This window comes from Xyrauchen texanus, chromosome 11 (genome assembly GCF_025860055.1).
Source record: "Xyrauchen texanus isolate HMW12.3.18 chromosome 11, RBS_HiC_50CHRs, whole genome shotgun sequence".
In the NCBI taxonomy this organism is placed as follows: Eukaryota; Metazoa; Chordata; class Actinopteri; order Cypriniformes; family Catostomidae; genus Xyrauchen; species Xyrauchen texanus.
In genome coordinates, this window is record NC_068286.1 from 3311880 (window position 1) to 3329793 (window position 17914).

The window sequence follows — 17914 nt, forward strand, 5'->3', positions numbered from 1 at the left end:
ATAATAGTAGTAATAATAATATAATGTTGCATTGACGTACTGTTATATTCAATCTTACTGTGTTGTGATCGCTGCCATCAGTTATGTCAAACCAGGTGCAACATCTAAATTGGCCACTTTTCAATTAAACACAAGGATGAATAAGATTTGATAGTAACAGATTACAATAGAAGTAATAAACTGTGAATGATGATTTCAATAACCATCTGTTCCTCACATAAAGATTTGTATGGCTTTAAGACTTGGAATAGAAGTCTAAAATTGCACTAAAACTGCCTAAAATTGTATTTTGTATTTCATGGAGGAAAGAACATAATTTGGATCAACAGTGCATAAATGATGACAGAATGTTTCCTTTAAGCACACTAATGGGACTTATTACCCAATTTTGGATATATTGCAGAAAATCCAAGATTCTCCTCTTTCCCAGTGTCTTATGTAATCTCAATGATAGGACGAGGGGTGTCAGAGGGAGATGAAATCTGATTGATAGTGAAGGGAGTATAAATCTGAGGTGCTGCATGTCAACAGACACTCACAGCAAGACACACACAGACAGACAGGATGGAAGTGAAGCTGCTGTGGCTCACTGTAGTTCTTCTCTCTTCACCCCTGCTGACACTGTGTGACCCACTGTGAGTATTTAAAACTGTGTATCGATATATTTATGTATAGGGGAGTCCAGGCTACAGTATACTGTCACTGCGTACTCTGGTCTCCCGTATGTCTGACTTTAATTATTCAAACTACTTGATTGTTGTTTTCTCAGATATGCTGTCTCAGCTCCTAATTTGCTGAGGGTGGGTTCCTCGGAAAATGTGTTTGTGGAGGCTCAGGACTACACCGGAGGACCCCTGAATGTGAATATCATAGTGAAGAACCACCCACACAAAAACAAAGAGATGATGTCAAAACAAGTGACCCTGACTGCAGAAAACAATTATCAGATCCTTACAGATATAAAGGTGACATCACCATTCTTATGTCCCAAGCGTATCTTGTATTTATGCTATGATGAATTTTAAGTGCATTTAAGTCTCTGAAACTTTGTGCTGTAAATTCTTTGATGTATATGACTTAATTTTCTGTTGTTCAGATTCCTGATGATAAAAACTATTTCACTGATGATCCTCTGGAGAAGCAGTACGTGTATCTACAAGCTGAATTTCCAGGCAACCTTCTAGAGAAAGTGGTCATGGTCTCATTCCAGTCTGGATTTATATTTGTACAAACTGACAAGCCCATCTACACACCTGCTAGCACAGGTAAGATATTGTTAAAGAGAATGCATTAATGCAGACTGTAATCTCGTGTTATCTGTACAAATAACATTGAGCTGCATTTCCCAAAAGCATTGTAAATTTAAGCTGATCGTAGAGACTATTGGCTTCAATGGTTTCTATAATCTACTTAGGCTTACAATGCTTTTGTGAAATGCAGCCCTGTTCTATTCATGGTCCTAATAAAATTAGCAATAGTTCTTGTCATTCTGGATGATTTCACGTTTCCACTGTTTGTCAAATAGATTAATAGAGAAAACCAACCATTAAAAATCATATTTCTTTTTCTGTAGTTCAATACAGGATTTTCTCTCTGACTCCCAATCTGACACCTCACCTGTCTGGAATCTCCGTGGAAATCATGGTACATATTTGTCAACACAGCTATAATGACCATCTTTATCAGGCACTGTTTAATAATCTTGTATGATTTCAATGTCTACTAAGAATCCACAAAACAACACCCTTGTGCAAGAGAAGATATTGCCAGTTAATGGGATGAAGTCTGGAACATACACCATACCTGAGGTTGCCAGGTGTGTTAAGTACATGTGTGAAGTGCAATCAAGACTGAATTTATTGTACTCAAATGAACCGACTAAAATTAATTTTTAATTTTGCCGTCTGCTTCAAGACATTTAAGTTATTTAATAAACAAGTCTTGACAATAGCTGTAGGTAGGATCTCTATTTGTTGTCAGATTCATCTCTATTCGTGGTCTATTATCATCTATTTTATTGCTATGAATTCTGACATGTTTATGTTTTAAGCCCTGGGATCTGGAAGGTGATCACACGGTACGCAAACACTCCACAGAAGAAGTTTACTGCCGAATTTGAGGTCAAAGAATATGGTAAGATGTTCATCGACAAACCAGTATGTTGTAGAAGAATGAGATCACAACTTAAAAGAATTTATGTATTTATCTATCTATGTGTGTCTTATGTTTGGTCTCTAGTGCTACCAACATTTGAAGTCACATTAACACCCAGTGAGTCATTCTTCTATGTGCGTGCTGAGAGTCTGACAGTCGACATTACTGCTGAGTAAGATATATTCTTATCCGTTTCATTTTCCAGTCTGGAGGGACAGGGCTTATTAAGGTTGGGGTCAGAGTTAAAACAAAGCAAATAGTATTGCAAAGACAAACATCAACTCTCAGCCAGAAACTTTTACCCTGGGGATCACTGTGAAACCTGCCATCTCACCTACTGTACACTAGAGTTAAACAGGAGTGACAGCACAATTTTCAGAATGTTCTCCTCTTCTACAACCATATTGAGCAACGACTCTTTCAACTTGTCTTTCCTGTTTATTTGAGATGGCATAAGGACCCCCTGAAGTAACAATGATAGAAAAACATTTATCTTAGCCTCAGAAGACAGATTTTATAATCTGAGTGTTGGTTATTATTAGAGCTGTTAATTAGGGCTGTAAAATGTTTGATTAATCAATTACAAGAAATTAATTATTTGAATTAATGACAATTAATCACATATATCAATATTTCATGAAAAAGGTCAATATATAATAATATAAATATGCCAAATTCTAAATATATTCTAAATATAATAATATACTAACGTGTTGAATGGACGATATTCAAATTGTAGAAGTCAATATATTGTTTGGTTTATTTCCATATCATTGAACATAAGAATATCACCCGCCTACAATCCACTCCTTGTTCATCAATCTGTCCGCGCGTTATTGCGTTCCGTCTCGACATATGTCCGATGAACGCTTCTGGTGCATCTCACTGTGGCTGCATCACTATCACTGATCTCTAACCATTAACTCCACATTTCTGGACCTGTTTCAGATTAAATGTAGTTTTAAAACTGCTGTTTTTTACCTGAACAGCTGGAGTTGTTCTTACTGCCCCTTGCTGACTTGATAAAACATGGCGGTTGCATTTCGGTCTTAAAAATGTAGTGTTCATTTTTCTGTTAAATACTTTCTCCTTTCTCAGCTTAATATACAAAGACAACTGTAGGTTAATTTTCTTGAAATCTCATAAACACTATGGGGGGAATTCACTAAGATTCATTGCGGCCAGTAAAATTGCTAGTTAGTTGCACATGCTGTCTGCACTGTTTTACCACCCGATTGACTAAAGAAATTATTCAAATCAGCCAAAAGCGCAAACGCGCCTTCAAAATGTGTGCGGAACGCAATTTGCACGCTCAATTCCAATTTTGCAGGCTGTTTCTGAGCGCTGTAAAGTTATGACACACTCTACCAGGACTGTACAGCATCACTGCACTACTGTGATCCAGACACCTGAATCATCTCTTTAACATGATGAAGATGCTCTGCTTAAAATGCTCTTCCACATTAAGTTCGATGGTGCTAGTGGCGCAGAAGTTACACACTTCAACTTTGAAATGCTCTGTTGGTTGGAAAATTCCATTGTGGTGGCATCATTATTTGCAATTTGTGTGTGTTTTATATAACTAATTACCACCCTAAATCAACAGCCTTAGTTAGTATCTATTGTCATCTTGCATTTTCAATTTTGGCTAATCAAGTCATTTATAAATTGTATTTTTTTTTTTAGCTACCTGTTTGGACAGAAGGTAGAAGGATATGGATTTGTGGTGTTTGGCGTGATGAAAGATGACAGTAAAACAAGTATTGCTGCCTCTCTGCAAAGGGTTCGGGTGAGCTCTACAGACCTGAGCTGAAATATTCAACTTGGGATCACTTTCACAATTATTCCAAATCAAACACATGCACAATGACACAATAACACAATCATACACTTCTGGTATACTGAGGCCGTTCTCTGTCTTATTTCTAAATAGATAAATCAAGGAAAGAGTACTGCAGAGCTGACCAGCGATATGATACTTAAGACCTTTCCAAACATTGAACAGCTGGTTGGTCACTCAATCTATGTTTCAGTCAGTGTTTTAACAGAAATTGGTAAGATTGATACTGTATACTGGTTCCCCTTCTGTCACTCACTCGACGTTGTGTCGAATGAAGTGACACAATGGGTCTTCTTGGGATGCAGAACATACCTCTGAACCTGAGAAAAGGCCAATGTCAAGTTGGCAGACAGAATTTGCATGCCCCAGACATATGGTATAAAGGGAAGCGGGGCAGCGGATGCCAGTCAGAATTTTTCTTCGGAGCCGAATGGTTGTGCAACAAGCAAGAAGAGCTTCACTACTGTTCCACTCACCTCTGTCAGTGAGAAGCATTGCTGTTGGATCCTACGGCGCATTTCCAGCTGGCGTCTCTCTCTCTGCACGCTGTGCAGTTTACACCCCAGGGTGCTTCGACAGCACTTTCTTCCTGTTAAAAGAGTGTTCTCCTCCTAAAAGAGTTTATATTCTAGTTTTCTTCTAGTTGTCCACTCACAAAAAGAGCAATACACAGCATTGTTTAACGTCCTTTTCAGGATGCTTCTTTTTCAAGATCCCTTTCTGCCCCTCTGTTGTTCCTGGATGCGGTAGATTTCTCTCCAAGAACGACGGCCACAGATGCTGCCTCATATGCCTGGGCAGCGATCACACTGAGGCGGCTTTCGTGGATGGTTCATAAACTCACTGCGGCTCTCCTTCCTGAAGGTGAATGCCACTTCAGCCGCCTCCCGCGTCGCTACTTCTTCTCACGGGATTGAGGACGACCCGGCTGGCGATGAAGGTGATATGGGGATGATGACAGGCTTGTTTTCGCCTGGTAAATCCCCACAAACCACCCGCCCCCAACACGCTCGCTTCCGTCCGAGCTCGGGATGAGTGTGACTCGCCTCACGTCCAGCCAGCATTCTCCCTTGAGCCCCTGAGTTTGGATGATGACATCACCACTGCATCGGAGCGTCCAGGCATCTGATGCAGAAGACTTGAATGGGCTGCCGCCTTCGGGCCAGCCCACCCAGTCTGAGGCGGACGCGCAGATGGCCAACATGCTTGCCCGGGCTGCCGTGAGTGTGGGCTTGGACTGGAACCTTCCGTCCTCCCCACAGCCTTCGCAGCTTGACGACTGGTACCTCGGCGTCAGGCGCCACTCACAGCCACGCCCCCACCCCAGTACTCCCCTCCAAGGCCTGTAGGATGACGTCATCACACCACCGGACAGGCCGCCTCCGCCTTTTATGCCATGGCTCTCCTGCAGGTCCATCAAGCCAAGGCACTTAAAGATCGGGGTAGTCCCGACCCCGACATGTTGCAGGAACTGCGCTCTGCCACTGACCTCGCTCTCAGAGCCACGAATGTCACAGCGCAGGCACTTTGTCGGGCGATGACCACCCTCGTGGTCCAGGACACCCACCTCTGGCTGAACATGGTCGAGAAGTGCGACGTTGACAAGGCAAGGTTTCTCAACACCCCCGTCTCCCAGCTCGATGACTTCGCCCAGCAGTTCTCGGCGGTGAAGAGGCGATATATCATGCCACGGTGCCACCTAACCAGCGTGCCCCGCCTGCTCGCTGAGGGCATCCCCCTGCGACCAAACGACAGGCAGCTCCGCAACCTGGGCCCAGCTCTCAGCCCCAGTGTTGAGCACCTCGCAGGTGGTATGCCTCTCCAGGACCCCTTCCTGAACCAAAAAAGCTCTGAAGCGCTCCTGAGATGGGCGACCCAGGCAGTCGGATGTTCGCTCCAGAGCTGGTACTAAGACCACCCCATCCCCCAGTGGAGGGCCGGGAGGAGAATCCTTGTTTCCCTTATTTTCATTTGCCCACATGTTCAATAAAAGAGCGATCCAGCCGATCCAGCTTGATTCAGTTGAGCTCAAGGCCTTCTCCCTGAATGCGGCCCTCCTGATCGCGTTAGCCTCCATCAAGATGGTTGGGGACCTGCAAGCATTCTCTGTCAGCGACACCTGCCTGGAGTTCGGTCCAGCACATTCTCACGTTATCCTGAGACCCCGACCGGGCTACGTGCCCAAGGTTCCTACGATCCCTTTCAGGGACCAGGTCGTGAACCTGCAAGCACTTCTCCGGGAGGAGGCAGACCCAGCCCTTTTGTTGTGTCCATTGTGTGCTTTGCGTACCTATTTGGACCGCACGCAGAGCTTTAGACGTTCTGAGCAGTTTTTCTGCTTTGGCGGACGGCAGAAATAGAACGCCATCTCCAAACAGAGGTTTGCTCACTGGGTCGTTGATGCTATTTCCTTAGCCTATCACACCCAGGCCGTGCCCGCACCCTTGCGGGTTCAAGCACACTCCATGAGAGGTGTGGCATCCTCGTGGGCACTGGCCCATGGCACCTCCCTAGCAGAAATCTGTAGAGCAGCGGGCTGGGCAACATCCAATACCTTTACTAGATTTTACAATCTAAGGGTTGAGTCGGTCTTGTCCCGTGTTTTGTCAGGTCCGAGCCGGTAGAACTCGATACGCGGCACAACCAACCGGGTGTTCCACTTGCACCTTGCGCCCTTCACCAAGTTGATCCAGTGTGCCTTCTGTCCCAGGATAGCCACTGAGCATCGCTGCCTGGATGTTTTTTCCTCCCTAGCCCTCTGGCCTCCGAATTCAGCGGAACAATTCGCGGCCAGACCCACTACGAGTCACAGGTGCTCTGTACTGGGGTCGGGCTCCACGGGCATAGTTCCCTGTTCTGGCTAACTCCTTGTGATGTATTTTCCATGGTACGGTCCCCCTGTCGGCGGCCTCGTGTTTCCCTCTGGCAACCCCGCTGCCCCGGGCACCATGCCTGTATAGTCCCCCCTCATTACGCCATGTCCCACGTCCGGCTTTACAACCCTTGTGGTGTATTTGCCACAGATTACCCCTATACTGGGCAGGGTGTGGCCTCCACAGGGTCTTTCCCTCTAGAAAGAATAGGAAATAAGCGGACTCCCTGGAAGCATCTCCCTCACCTCCGGCCCCGCACTGCAACCCCGGCACGCCAGCGCTGATGAGCTCCAAAGACGCCTCTCTAGGCCTCTTCCTCAGTCTCTAACCCACTGGGTGCACGGAGCAAGTCATCTCTTCGAGTCTTCTCTCAGCACCCAAGCCTTGGTACGCTCTTCTGCCTCCTCCCGAAGTGCTATTTCCTGCTCCCTCTGGGGACAGACCGCCTTCCCCGAGTTAAAATAGGACGTGAAGCGGCTGGGGCCTATGTGAGAGACATAGTAAGAGAGAAGGCCGCGGCTGCTGGGCTTGCTCCCATGCTAGTCATGTAGCACCTGTTTCCCCCCTGCAGCCGGTCCAGGTGCCTTTAGCACGCAATAGCCTGCTTTGCACCTGTTTCGACAGTTCACGTAACACGGTCAGTGCGTGCCACTTTTATATGGGACCCCTTGTGTCACTTCATTCAACACAATGTCGAGTGAGTGACAGAAGGGGAAACGTCATGGTTAATTTGTAACCTCCATTCCCTGAGGGAAGGAACAAGACGTTGTGTCCCTTCTGCACAGCACCTAGCACTGTAAATGGCCGTACCTTATCTTCGGCTCCTTAGTGCAAAATCCTGACTGGCCTTCGATTCCCCGCTTCCCTTATTACCCGTATGTCCGGGGCGGGGCATGCAAATTCTGTCTGCCAACTTGACATTGGCCTTTTCTCAGGTTCAGAGGTACGTTCGGCATCCCAGGAAGACCCTTGTGTCACTTCATTTGACACAACATCTCATTCCCTCCCTCGGGGAATGGAGGTTACAACAGTAACCATTACCTTACTGTTTATCTATGCTGATTATGTGTGTGAGTGTAAACTGTTGATAAGGGTGAGTAATTGTGTGTGTGTGTGTGTGTGTGTGTGTGTGTGTGTGTGTGTGTGTGTGTGTGTGTGTGTGTGTGTGTGTGTGTGTGCGTGTATTTATCACTTTATGGGGACCAAATGTCCCCATAAGGATAGTAAAACCCGAAATTTTTGACCTTGTGGGGACATTTTGTTGGTCCCCATGAGGAAAACAGCTTATAAATCATACTAAATTATGTTTTTTGAAAATGTAAAAATGCAGAAAGTTTTCTGTGAGGGTTAGGTTTAGGGGTAGGGTTAGGTTTAGGGGATAGAATATAAAGTTTGTACAGTATAAAAACCATTATGTCTATGGAAAGTCCCCATAAAACATGGAAACACAACATGCGTGTGTGTGTGTGTGTGTGTGTGTGTTTGTTTGTTTGTTTCAGGCAGTGAAATGGTAGAAGCTTACAGGAGAGGTATTCAGATTGTGACATCACCGTACACCATCCACTTCAAAAGAACACCACAATTCTTTAAACCTGGAATGCCCTTGGATATCTCGGTAGAAAAAATTTAGCAGAAAGCAACAATTTTTAATGCTATCTAATGTCCAATCCAATTGGTTATATTATAAATTTGCTCTATAACCACAATTATTTGTTATTATAATTTTTTTTCCAAAAAGGTTTATGTGACAAATCCCAACCAGACACCTGCTAAAAATGTGGAAGTGGAGGTCAACCCTGGAGGGGTCAACGGTCGAACCAATGCCAATGGCATTGCGAAGATTACCATCAATTCTCAGGGAGGATCTTCTACACTTGAGATCACTGTAAGATCTGCCATCTCAACTGCACTGACGCTCAGTCAGTTTTACTGGTGAACTAGTGAGAGATGATTCAAATCAGATCTGAGCTTTAGTCAACAATCAGAAAAGTGTTGTTGAAATAGCTCTTTGTTGGTTGTGTTGGTTCAAATCAATAAATATTTTTAGGTGAAGACCAAAGATCCAATGTTAAGTGAAGAACAGCAGGCGGTGAATAAGATGACCGCTCAAGCCTACATACCCAAAGGTGACTCCAAAAACTACCTGCACATTGGCATTGATGCTGCAGAGCTTGAGATTGGTCATCAAGTGAGAGTCAACTTGTACACGGGAAACAGTCCAGGAGCCAAAAATCAAGATTATACATACATTGTGAGTTTTTTTTTTTTTTGTAATTTAGATGTACCATTAATATGTCAGTGTTTCACCTATATGGTGAGGGAGTTATTTCATGCAGACTAAAACACATGGTCTCCATCAATTATTGTTTAAATATTAATTTAATACAAGAAAATAAATCATACAGCTTGTATTAGAGATTGCATGAATGTCCTAAATGCTTTACTGTCTTTTTACTCACCTCTGTTTCTGGTATATTTTCAGATCTTAAGTAGAGGGCAGATTGTACAAGCCAACAGGTTTAAGAGGAAAGAACAAGCTCTAGTGACTTTGTCTCTACCTGTGACCAAAAACATGCTGCCTTCCTTCCGCTTTGTGGCTTATTACCATGTGGGCTCTGAGGTGGTGTCTGACTCAGTCTGGGTTGATGTGAAGGACACGTGCATGGGAACGGTGGGTAAACAATCAGAAGAAATGGTCAACATGATCTAAGCATGTAACACATTATCTGATTCAGCTCATTTTAAAGGAAAAGCGTTAACTTGGACAAGCTATCAGTGCCCTGCTGTAAAAAAAATAAAATAATAATAACAAATGTCTTCAACCAGCCTAACTCTCATTTTAAAAATAGCTCAAAGTTGAGGTGAAGGACAAGGCAATGTATTATAAACCAGGAAAAGAGTTCAGCTTGCAAATAACTGGAGACCCTAGAGCTAAAGTTGGACTGGTGGTGGTGGACAAGGCTGTGCAGGTCCTTAACAAGAACAGACTCACTCAGACTAAGGTGATGAATCTTCATCAGACTACATACAGTAGTACAAACAGCTCATGACACTTACTTGTATAAAACATACTTCACTGGTCTCAATGTTTCTTTCTTGATGTCACTCCTAGATCTGGGACATCATAGAGAAACATGACACTGGCTGTACAGCAGGTAGTGGAAAGGACAGTATGGGGGTTTTCTATGATGCAGGTCTGATGTTTGAGTCCAACAGTGCAGGAGGCACAAACATCAGAACAGGTACATTTTTTTAATTCTTGTTTCACTAAGGAAAGTGATGTTATGGGGCTTTTCCACTACGGTAAAACTGGACTCAACTCGAGTCTGCTCGCTTTTTGAGGGATTTCCACTGTGGATAGTACCTGGTACTTTTTTAGTCCCACCTCAGTTGAGGTTCCAAGCGAGCCGAGCCAATACTAAATGTGATGTCAAAACCCTGCAGATCACTAATTGGTCAAAGATAATCATCACAGCGATAGCAGTATCATTTGTTCACATGACCTTTGAATTGTAGAAGAATAGAAAAGAAATGGCTGTGCATAAAACCATGGCGAGGTCAATTTACATTTACATTTACATTTATACATTTGGCAGACGCTTTTATCCAAAGCGACTTACAGTGCACTTATTTCAGGGACAATCCCCCAGGAGTTAAGTGCCTTGCTCAAGGACACAATGGTGGTGCCAGCGACCTTCTGATTACCAGTTATGTGGTTTAGCCCACTACACCACCACCACTCCCACCACTCCCACACCCTCGGTCAATAAACAAGGTGCAGACGTTCCTCTCGTTAGCAACTAAATAAACAAAGAATTATTTTAGGAAATGTCTCAGCTGTTGGCCGCACAGCTGAGACACGGTTACCACTGGGCCTACCAACAGTGTAGGGAAAAGTAAAAAAAAAATACAACAACTTAAAAGTGACTACAGTACCATCAAGGAAAATTGGAAGTGGTACGACCAAATAGACACTATCTAGACCGGTGAGCAATGGGAGGGAGAGTGCCCTGGACTGATCATCAATCAAATTGATCCACGATGGAGGATGGTATGTCTTGTTATGTTAACTCTATACTCTGCTTGAAAGCTTCACTTTATTTATTTGGCCAGCTACTGGAAAACTTGCTTCTAAAACAACCAGGCCAATTTAACTGTTTAACTTGTGTAAAATCATAATCCAGCAACTGGTTTATGCAGCACAATGAGCTAGTAGCTAACAGCTAGCGGTGGTGTTATTGTTTATTGTTTTGTGTTGCGTTTAAGATGATGTCACAGCAGTAGAGACAGTGCAAATATGACGATCAGCCTATAATCCCACCAACGTTGAGGCGGCACTAAACAGCAGTGGAAAAGCAAGCTCAGAAAAGTAAAGCGAGCAGAGTCGAGTCGAACCTTAACGTGCAGTGGAAAAGTGCCATTAGTGTCACTGATGATAGAATTTGAAAGACTAATAAGTTTACTAAATAAGTCTTCTCCGCTTGGTATCTTTTGCATCTGCATTGTAGTCATCTGAGTTTTAGTACAATATGCTAATTCATTCTGATTAAATGTCCTCTAGAACATGGCTGTCCCACCCCTCCAAAGAGACGACGGAGAGCTGAGAGTCTTTGGCAGGTCACCTCTACACTGGGTGAGAAACTTGTATTTATTCTGATTAAAAACAAACCATTCAATTCAGACAAGATTCTTTGATCATGTTTTTTCACTGTGTTAAAGATCTTGAACCATTCTCATATTTAACTTTTTTTAAGTCACTATTTAGTCCTCAAACACAATTCATGTTTCCCAACTTTAGAGAACTCTGGTTCTATCAGAAAATCTCAAGATTATTTTAATAATGTGAACAAAAAGATACTTATATCATTTGGTGCAAGCCCCATCCTACTTTTCAGCACTCTGATGCAGCTTGATTTGTCAGATCCTGTTGGAGTTGATGAGCAGAGCTTACCCCCACCCAGGATGGGACCTAAACTAGTGGAGATGGGGTGGGATGGGGTGAAAACATGGAAGTATATGAACAATTAGAGGCAGCTAGTAGCATTATAAACCGGAGGCTGTATTGTAATGGGATGTAATGCCTGTTGAATTAATCCCAAATTCTTCCTGCTAGAACTATACTTATGCTTACATTTCCAGAGTAGTTTCCAATATACCACTACTCCCCTCCATTTTTGGTGAAGCTACTTTGAAACTGTAGCTTCCCAAGTTATTTACCACTTTTAAAAAGTAGAAAGCTTCACTGCAAGCTTAAACAAAAAGTAGCTAAAAGCACTGAAGCACTAAAAAGACTATCAAATTTAATTTAATTCTAATATCAGAAAAATTGGCACAAAAACAATGATGTAAATTATGATGACATTAAACAATTAGCCAGTTGAAGGAAAGAGAGCGCATCTCTTAGACCCTTAATACCAAAAAATCAGAAGCTATGCTGAATCTCGAGATGTTCCCTTTCAAGAAAGTAACTTTGACTATGCGTGGGAAGCTTATATAAAAGGAGCCGTATAATGTAATGCCGAAGATCTGATATGCAATGCCTACTACCCATTACATGGTAGTCAAAAGCATTGCTGTAGCCACCTCTTCGTATTGAGAAATAGGAAAGAAGTGGTAACAATAAACCAATGGCTTGATGTCAAGACAGGGTAGTTATAATGGGCAGTGGAACAATGTCTTAACACATCTTACTGGTTAGCGGAAAGGAGGGGAGCAGAGCAGTTGTCTTGACAAGGGCTTTGTAGATTGACACTAGCCAACAGTGTAGTGATATATTGCACACCAGTATGAATGGAGACACCATAGTTTATAACAGCAATACTAACCAATTGGTCAGTGATCAACCTTCTTTCTCTGTCAATATCTGGGAAGAGAGGGAAGATACATGCAAGTTGTAAAACCTGACAAAGTTGTTAGCGGAAGCCCAACCTGCAGCCAAACATACAGTATGTCTTCTTGAGACACACCCTTTGCACATGCCCAAGATGAGACCATACTCTTAGAATGATAGAATGAGCTTTTATGCCCATGGGACACTGTATGCCTTGGAAGAAAATGCAATAACATCCACAACCTAGTGGGGATTTCTTTGCTTGGACATGGCCAAAACCTATGAGCAGTCTCTGAAGAAACATATAATTGTTCCAATACCCTGAATTGACCTGTCCGGTCAGTGCACATGCGTAATGCCCTTTCAGGGCAGAGCATGTGCAGTGCCTTAGCTTCATCCAACTCCAAGGGAGGAGGATCTTAGAGAACACCTACAGGGTAACAACTTTTGGGTAACACATTTGGCACACGGCTTGAGAATTACATTTTACAGGCTCTTTCCAAACTGTAACAATAGTTGCTGACCAAAAGGACCTGTAGGTCTCCTACATGTTTGACTGATGCCAAAATTATTAGCAGCACAGTCTCCAAAGAGAGTAAGAAACTGCCTTACCACATCTAGTGGCCCAAACAGGGAACCAGTAAGCTTATTTAAAATCAGCATTAAGTCCCGAACCGGAAGGCAGCAGGGCAAAATAGGGGTCCAAGCTGTCTGGCACAATGCATAAATCTGCTGACCAGAGGGTGTTTGTTGATAGACAAGCCCTAAAAGGTCATGAGTGGTTGCTTTGGTATTGATATAAACCTTGAGTGTGGATGGAGTTAGTCTGCACAGAACAATGCTTTTGGTCCTCACCCTGGGAGCAGCACCAGTCTGCAAAGGTCAGCACTTTAAGGCAAACAGCCACCTTGTTGATGGGGCCTAGACCCGTAGTATGAAGTTTTACACCAGTTGCGACAACCTAATTGTGTCAGGTGAGCCCTGTTTAGGGGCCAGACATGCAGTCTCCATAGCTTTGGACAGGGATGCCAAATTATGCCACAAGCTTGTGAGAGCAGATCTGACCTCAAAAGAATTTCCCATTGGGGAGCACAGCTCTACCACATCTGGGAACAGTGGCTGTTGGGCCATTTGGCACATATTATCAATGTTTACTTGTTTTCCCTTGTCTTATACAATACTTGATGCAGCAAGCTGAAAAGGGAAGTGCATATTCGCGTTTCGCTGGCCATCTGTGTGCTAAGGTGCCCAAGCCTGGTGGAGCTTGCTGTCACGGAGTACCAAAGGCAATGATGCATGGTCTCTGGGATGGCAAACAGGTTAATCTTGGCTTTCCGAATACTTCCCAATTCCTCTAAACTGATTGTGCATCACATGTAGAAGACAAGACTCGATTCAGAGGAGAATTCGACTCACCAGGTTCAACAATGAATGTGACCATACTCAATTTTATTGCGCCACAGCCCACCATCGTACTTGGTGACCAGAAAATATGCTGTTGTAGAAGCCAATATGTGCCTCGCACCATGTTATTATCACATATTTGGCAAGAAGGTATTGTGCCTCTGAACGTAAATGTAAAAGAGTCTCGCACTGTCGAGTGAGGCAGTTTCCTTATGAACCGAAGCCCATAGCCGTGCTCAGTGTGTGGACGCCAGTGGCTGAACGCCACACAGCCTTTGGCTTTCTTATTTATTTATTGGCTTTATTGTGTATTCGTTGTATATTGTGTTTTATCCCTGACAATTTTTCTTAGTTGTGTGTGATGGCATTTTATATATCAATCTTATACATTCTTTAAAAACTTTTCAGAAAAATTCAATCAATTAACCATTGAGCCGTGGTCACTCAGTGCAACCAAGTTGGCTCAACTGAAATTTTGCTCACTTGTGAACATGCTTGTGCCTTGTGCAGCCGCTACGAGGCCTGTCAGTCATGCTGGAGCATGGCAGAGTTCTGGTATTCTGAACAGAAAAGACTGAAAATAGTGTTCTCAAGCCAGTCACACTGGATGGAGAAAGCGAGAGCGTTTCTACACTCCACAGGGTCTTTTTAGTAGCATACATGCCTTGCATTGAGGATTAAAGTTTGTGTTGTGACCGTTCTCTGGCATGGCATCAACACAGTAAAGCAGGCATAAAATTTACCTGTGGCATTCTACAAACTTGTTCCTCAGCCACGAGAAACACTTCTAAAATGTCTTCGCTCTCTATACCCTCCTCTCTCATCCTACTCAGATGGCCCCTTGGAAGCCGCAGTGTGGAGTGGATTCGGAGCTGCTAGAGCTAAGCATCATGAGTTTCATACACGGAATAAGTCTCAATGAGTAATAGTAAACCATTGAGAGTGTGTGTGTGTGTGTGGGGGGGGTGGGGGGGGTGCAATGGAGGTCCAGCCTTCTGTCCGGGTGGGGCGTGGCCTCCCCATGCCAAATAACCAATGCCTTCAACACAATGTAAGGTTTTTGAAATCATCAAAAAGTATTGACAAACATTTAAAATTGAAAAACTAATATTGCAATAGATTCATTTCTTACCACTGAACTGTACGGTCGGTTTTCTGGACATATCCATGTCTCATTTTCATTAACAAAAACATAATTTTCAGTTTGAGTAGACGTTAAATCATTATAAAATCTCTTAAATATATAATCTCACAAATATACTGTATATGATCTGATTTTCTCTGAATTGTATTTTGTAATCTGTTACAGGTGAAGATGATGATGACTACTATATACAGTCTGATGAGATCGTATCACGCACACAGTTCCCTGAGGCTTGGCTTTGGGAGGAGATAGATCTACCCGCTTGCAAAGATAAGAACTGGTGAGTGAACATCACCTGATAGACAAAAGCTGTGACTTCATCTACATCCGTGATTCTCACTTTTAGTCCTAGGGAGTACAGCACTGCACATTATGAATAACTTTTGTAACATTTACATGTTGTGAACTTTAAATCTGAATGTGCAAAGGCACGGTGTAATTTTAATATACATTTCAACGCAGCCAAAACGAAAGCGTACAAACTTCATTTTAAATCTGAATTAAATGTAGAAATACCGAACTGCTGTCTGTGATTTACAAAACGTTAGCTTTAGAAGTCATTGAACATAAGTCTATCACTGGCCTAGTACACAGCAATTCATTTGGCAACTGAGATATCAATATCTTTGGTCAATTTGTTGAGAATTGCTGTTTTACACATCTTGTTTTGGCAAATGGATGCTATTGAACAGCGCATTTTTTTAGATGACTCATCATGTTTGAAAAGCGCTTCTTGAAAACCCTTTATGGAAGTATTTTAATGACAAATGTCTTGGGGAAAAACAGCACACTAAATAGCACAAATTAATAAATAAACGCATTGCATTAACAGCACTTGAGTTGTTTTGGGATGCAATTTCATAGGGTTATATATTTTAAGGAATAGTTCACCCAAAAATAAACATTCTCTCATCATTTCCTCACCCTCATGCCATCCCAGATGTGTGTGACTTTCGTTCTTCACCAGAACACAAATTAAGATTTTTAGAATAATTTCACAATACAAGTGAATGGGTGCCAAAATTTTGAAGCTCCAAAAATCACATTGGGCAGCATAAAAGTAATCGATTAAACTCCAGTGGTTAAATCCATGTCTTCAGAAGCAACATGATAGGTGTGAGAAACAGAACAATATTTACGTCCATTTTTATCATCAATTCTCCTAAGCAGGGAGAAGTATTTCTAGCAAAAATGGACGTAAATATTGATCTTTTTCTCACCCACACTTATCATATAACTTCTGAAGACATGGATTTAACCACTGTGTATTACTGTTTTGCTCCTTTTATGGGCTTTTTGCTGCATCAAAGATTTGGCACCAATTCACTTGTATTGTATGGACCTACAAAGCTGAGATATTCTTCTAAAAATCTTAATTTGTGTTCTGCTGAAGAAAGTCATGCACATCTTGGATGGCATGAGGGCGAGTAATTGATGTTACATTTATGTGAAATTGCATCCCCCAAAAATGCAAGCACTGTTAATGCCATGCATTTATTTTTCAATTAGTGCAATTCAGTGTGCTTTTTTGTTTTAAAGACATTTGTTATAAATATACTTCCATACTCCTCCATAAAGTTCCATTCTGATGCACTGCATCTAAATATTTTGAACATGCAAGCTGAGGCTTCCCCGGTTTTGTGAATTTATTTCAATGAGCTATTTTTTATGTAAAAGTGAGTTATTACAAATGGGCACCTCCAATATGAGTGCTGGGGATGCTGTTTGCTCTGATCTTTACTTGTCCTTTCCTCATATTCCAGTCAAACAACATCATTTACAAGAAACAGAATCTACCTTAAAGAATCGATCACTACCTGGCAAATCTTAGCCATCAGCATGTCACAAACAAACAGTAAGAGTGAAGCTACAAACATGCAGAACTTTTTGACATTCATGATGATTCAGAAACAGAAATAATTCTGCCAGTTTAAAACATTCTCTGTAAACGTCTTCTTCTCCAAAGGTATCTGTGTGGCAGAACCGGAGGAGATGATCACTTACAAGAACTTTTTCATTGATCTGAAGATGCCTTATTCAGCTGTGCGCAACGAACAAGTAGAAATCAGAGCCATTATTCACAACTACAACAACGAGAAGATGAAGGTCAGTCTGTCTGTATAATATCAGATGAGGTGTACAAATCAGGATAAATGAAGTCCGTGACTCATATCACAGAGTAATATATGTTTTTGAGCTGGTCATGACTCAAACTAAAGCATATTTTTGGATATTGTTTTTTTTTGTTTTGATTTTGGGCAACCTTTTTTTTCTGAGTCCTCTGGGCTTTGTGCAGGCTAGACAAGTTCTTCCACAAGACTCCTCGCTCCTCCAAAATTTGTACAAGATCCTCCCCACTGTCTGATTTTCACCAGGTGCGTGTTGAGTTTATGGAGACAGAAAATGTTTGCAGCGCTGCCAGTAAGAAGAACAAATACAGAACAGTGGTAGAAGTCCAGGGCCAATCCACCAGAGCGGTTTCATTTGTGATTATTCCCATGACGGTGGGCAATCATGTGATTGAAGTGAAAGCTGCAGCGTATGACTCTGTCAGCACTGATGGAGTGAAGAAGACCTTGAAGGTGGTGGTAAGTCTGATGTGAATCTGTCACTCCTATTACAGTTGTTTTGATTGTAACATAAGAATAAATACATATGCTTTAACAAGA

The 17914-nt window shown here is 42.4% G+C and overlaps 1 pseudogene; it reads left to right on the plus strand.

Annotated features, from left to right (window-relative positions):
• The first annotated feature begins 549 nt into the window (after positions 1 to 549).
• The window catches only part of LOC127651248 (complement C3-like), a 44917-nt pseudogene continuing 27552 nt past the window's right edge, over positions 550 to 17914 (plus strand).